Raw genomic sequence first — 5,257 nt, 5'->3', positions numbered from 1 at the left:
CGACACCCACACCTCGGCTGCTCCTGGAGAGAGCCCCTCACTTCCATACCAGCTGTCCACGGTCATCACCTGGCGCTGAAAAACGGAAAAACTCACGAGTGTGGGTTTCCTTACCATCCACATAAAATTGGGTGGGGGCATTCTCCCAGGAAAAAGATTCCTTGCCTCTAACCAAAAAGTGATTTAAAAAACACTTCATCAGGCGGGCTTCCCTGGTGGCGCAGTGGTTGAGAGTCCGCCTGCCGATGCAGGGGACACGGGTTCGTGTCTGGGAGGATCCCACATGCCGCGGAGCGGCTGGGCCCGTGAGCCATGGCCGTTGAGCCTGTGCGTCCGGAGCCTGTGCTCCGCAACGGGAGGGGCCACAACAGTGAGAGGCCCGCGTACCGCAAAAAATCAAAAAATAAAATAAATAAAAAATACTTCATCAGAAGAGATTTTCTGTCTCCTTTCATGCTCAGGCAAATAAATGCAATACTCTTGGCTATGGGGAAAACTGGGATGCCTGTCAGTGGACCTGGGACCCTTCAGAGTCCCTCACTCTCTCCTGCTCCCACGTTTGCCGGCTGCAGAAGTACCTGATTCTGTAGCTGTACCTGGTGATTCCTGCTTTAGAGCCAGGGCTCCCTCTGAGAGCTGAGACAACCCATGTGTGGTCCCAGAGGGACTGGTTACTGATGTCAACTGATCAGGACTGTGGACCCAGAGGGAGGGCCCAGCGCCTGGCAGGGTCTTCGCATCCTCCCCCTGGAGCCCATCACACCAGGCACTCCTGTGAGGCCTCGGGCAGACAGAGCCCAGAAGGACAGAAAGATCAGGAGAAGCCACAGGTACAGGCATCTCCCAGCCTGGCCCACAGCTCCTGAGGGTTGCAGGACTGCTCACACAGCGAAGGGAAGTAAATCCCTCTCCAGGGTAGAGGAGTCCATTTCCCATCCTTCACTTGTAAAGCAGCCCGTTGTGAAATTCTCCCTAAAGGACACAGGCGACTATGAAAAAAGTTTCAGTTGGGTAAGTCAGGTCTCAACTTTGACCCTTCAGGTGGTCATTCTTTGAAAAAGAGATCTATGTGTTACCTTTTGGAATAAGTTAAAATGCACGGTGGAAAGGAACATCTGAGACCAGCTGCCATTCCCGTAGAAACAAAAAGGTGAGAGGTGGAACATGCCCATTGGGGTATGTGCACATCTGGAAGAACACACAAGAAGCTGGTAACTGCAGGGGCCTTTGAGTACAAAAGTAGGAAAAGGGGGTCAGGAGAAGTATGAGAATTGAATTTTCTGTGTGCTCCTTTGTACCATTTGGAATTTTTTCCACATGTGTGTTTTTTTTTTTAATTTTTAGGGAGTTTGTTTATTCATTCAACAAGCAATTTTGGCATGTACAGTGGGTATCAGGCATTAAGAGAATGAGATAAAGTGAAAGCACGCCAGGCCCTGACTGATCCCCGTCCCCAGGGGCATACCGGCACTGGGGGGTGTGCTGTCGAGCCCCGTAACCTGTCATCCAGGCTGAGACCCTCTGACCAAGGCGGTTCCACCAACTGAACATCAAGCAAAGACAGCGGTGTGAAATGAGACTACCCTGGGCCACCAAGATATCTGGTTGACCCAGACAGGATAATGCCCACCCATAGCCAGAACCCAGGGCTGGTAAAAAGGGGGGACATAAGAACGGTGGGAAGATGACAGCTGGATCAGGGCAGCTTCCTGGAGGAGGATCTGAAGGGTGGAGAGAACTTAGATGGTAGGTTCAAGGGGGAGACAGGCAGAATTCGGCCCCCAGGAAGATGTTACACCCCAGTCCCCCAGACTGTGGATATGATGGTACATCATACCCATGAACACACTACTGCCTGTCTCACGGTGGCTGCTGCAACAAAACCCTGTGCACAGGGTGTCCTAAACGACGGGCATTTATTTCTCCAGTTCTGGAGGCTGGAAGTCTGAAGTCAGGTGCCACGGGGTCAGGTTCTGCTGAGGGCTCTCTTCCCGGTTTGCAGGTGGCACCTTCCTGCTGTGTCCTCACATGGTGGAGAAAGGGAGCGCTCTTGTGAATTTGGGCAGAAGGGGGGCGTAATCGTTTGGTCCACATAGCATTACCTTACACGGCAAAAGGAACTCTGCAGGTGTAATTAAGGTTACTGATCAGTTGACATTAAGAGAGAAGATTATCCTGGCTTACCTGGGTGGCCCAGTGTTATCACCCACATCCTTTAACCCAGAGGCAGAAGAGTTCAGAGAGATTTGAAGCCTGAGATGGACTCCTCGTGCCACTGCTGGCTTTGCAGATGGAGGGGCCCTGTGACCAGGAACGTGGGTGGCTTTCAGGAGCTGAGAGAACATCCCTGGCTGACAACCACGAGGAATTGAATGAGGCCACAACCCAGAGGAGCTGGATCAGATCCTTCCCCCAGGCCCCAGATGAGCGCCTAGCCTCACCAACACCTTCTTTTCAGGCCTGCGAGATGAGACGGAAGCAGAGAAGCCAGCGCCCCCGTGCAGACACTGCGAGAGCCTCAACAGTGCTGATTGCAGCTGCAGAGCTGGTGGTGATTTGTAGGAGGGCACTAGGCAGTAACACGGGGTCGCTCCGTCAGGGTGAGAGTGAGGCCCATACCGCGGGAGCTGAGGTCACGTAGGCAGGTACCCATGGCACCCCGGCAAAGCAGGCCCCGCTGGAGAAAACAACAGCATAGTCTCGATGGCAGGGGGGCTGCCAACACAGCCTGGGAGGCAAGGAGGCAGAGCACAGGGCAGGGCCTGGCCCGGCTGGAGGGCCCATCCCGGCCCCCGGACACCAAACTTGGCAGGAATAGGGCCCAGTGTGACCAAATAACCCAACTCCTCAAGAGAATCCAGAAATCCGATTTTTGTATAAAATAGTCTCATTCAAACTTTAAAAACACTGCGCTGGCCAACCTTGTGCAGAACAAGAAACACAGAGACGTGTGTCTTGAACCAGATGTGACCTTCTGTGTAAGAGAAAAGGCAGAAGGGCCCCGAGCATGGGCCTTTTCAGGAGGCAATAGGGACCCCCCTCCCCTCACTCAGAAGAGAAGGGGAGTCCACACACGTGGAAGACCCGCCTCTCCCAGTGACCGTGAGGGGGACCCACTCCCAGCCCCCCAACAACCTGACGTTTTCAGGGCTATGGGCCCATTTCCAGATGAGGCCACTGAGGCCAGAGTGGTTCATTAATCCCCTGTGATTACATGGATGTGAGGTGGTGACTGGCTTGAAACTACGCTTCTGATTCCAGAATCTGGGTCCGTCTGGCTGCTCCACGTGGCATCCTGGCAACACGGGATTTTTCTCTTTTGATTGCACAGGGGTTTGCTGTGCATTTCCCGAGGCCTGGACTCTCCTCCCCTCACTAGGAAACCAGCCCCCTCCTCATTCAAGGCTTGGCCCTCCTGTCCAGCTCCTACCACGGCAGGCGCCCCTCCTACATCCCAGTCTTTCGGGTTCTGTCCCCACGGCCCGCTTGTAGCTCAATCTCTCAGCTTCCCAGCTCTGAATTCCTGAGGAAGGAACCTAACTGGTTTGAGTCATGTTTCTGTCCCAAGTGATGATGGGTCACAGGTCCCTTCCAGCCTGTGGTCAGATGCCAGTTCAGGAACGACCCTCTGTCACCCCTCCCATCCTGACTCCCCTCCCCACCCCCTCCCCAGCTCCAAGCAACCCCGTCTCAGGACCAATCCCCAGAGGTACGAGCAGGACCGCTCAGGGAACAGGCTCGGGCGAGCCATGTCCCTAAAAGCAGCCCCCAGACGCCTGCACAGCTGTGCCTGATGCTTCTAATACAGCTTGAACGGCGGGGCCTGGAGCAGGTAAGGTAAGCGTGGATATCAACGGTATCTGATATCATCTGAAGCCTCTGAGATGCCCACCACGGCCCTGGGTGGGGGCGCCGGCAGCAACGTTATACTGCTCACCCCTCCTCACCTGCCGAGTGACCCAGGTGAGCCAAGAAACTTGGGGGTGTTCCACGTCCCACACCCAAACCGTCAGCGACTCCTGGCCACAGCGCTAAGCGTCAACTCAACAAATGGACTCTTCGCATCCCTCTGAGAGGATGAGATTTTGTCAGCAGTGAGCGCTCGCTCTGCCTCGTTCCGACATGGAGAACTTAGGGAGCCTGTGTGGGGGCATCAGGTCAGTGAAAGTGGAAGACAGACACACGATGAGGTCAGATGACTCATACCCAGAGAAGCATTAAGTCTTAAATTCTCTTACAACAACTTCATTTTGAATGAAGGCAGGAGGCTTTTAAAACAGTGTTATTGAGTTATACTGATACGTAATAAGCTGCCTATGTGTATATAAAGTGCACAATTTGATGTTTGACCTACATATACACCTGTGAAAACATCACCACAATCAGGACATGTATCCATCACCCCCCAGTTTCCTCATAGCCATTTATAATACCCCCCAGCCCTACCCACTCCCCATCCATCCCTGTCTCCTGGCAACCACTGATCTTTCTGCCACTACAGCCGGCATTTTCTACCATGTTATGTAAACAGAATCATATGGTACATACTTGGTTTTCTCTGGCTTCGTTCACTCAGCACATCCATTGTGTGGATGTTCTGACATCCATTGTGTACTCGTGCCCCCTTCAAAAACTCATCCCGTTTCATTGCTGAGTACTATTCCAGCATACGACAGACCATGATTTGTCCATCCATTGATGGACATTTGGTTTATTTACAGTTTGGGACAATCACAAATACAGCTGCTGTGAACATTCACGTACAAATGTTTGTACTTGGGAAAATGCCTAGGAATGGAATAGCTGGATCGTTTGGTAGGCATGTGTTTGATCATGGCCATTTTCATGGAGCTCCCATGCAGGTTTCAGAGGCTCCACACTGTGTGTATTTAACCTACAAGATAAGGTACACACTGGTCACATGGGAACAAATGATCCACACACTCACAAGGAGGCCACATCAGGCTGCAGCCGCTTCATTCCAGTCCTCCCAGTGTACGGAGAGGGTTCCCAGCAGGGAAAGTCTCCCAGCATGACCTCTGATTTTGTAAGATGCTCTGAGCGGGGCTTCCCTGGTGGCGCAGTGGTTGAGAGTCCGCCTGCTGATGCAGGGAACACGGGTTCATGCCCCGGTCCGGGAGGAGCCCACATGCCACGGAGCAGCTGGGCCCGTGAGCCATGGCCGCTGAGCCTGCACGTCCAGAGCCTGTGCTCCTCAACGGGAGAGGCCACAACAGTGAGAGGCCCGCGTAGCGCA

The sequence above is a fragment of the Neophocaena asiaeorientalis genome, unplaced genomic scaffold (assembly GCF_003031525.2).
Source record: "Neophocaena asiaeorientalis asiaeorientalis breed wild unplaced genomic scaffold, Neophocaena_asiaeorientalis_V1.1 scaffold302, whole genome shotgun sequence".
In the NCBI taxonomy this organism is placed as follows: domain Eukaryota; kingdom Metazoa; phylum Chordata; class Mammalia; order Artiodactyla; family Phocoenidae; genus Neophocaena; species Neophocaena asiaeorientalis.
This window is presented reverse-complemented; position numbering follows the sequence as displayed.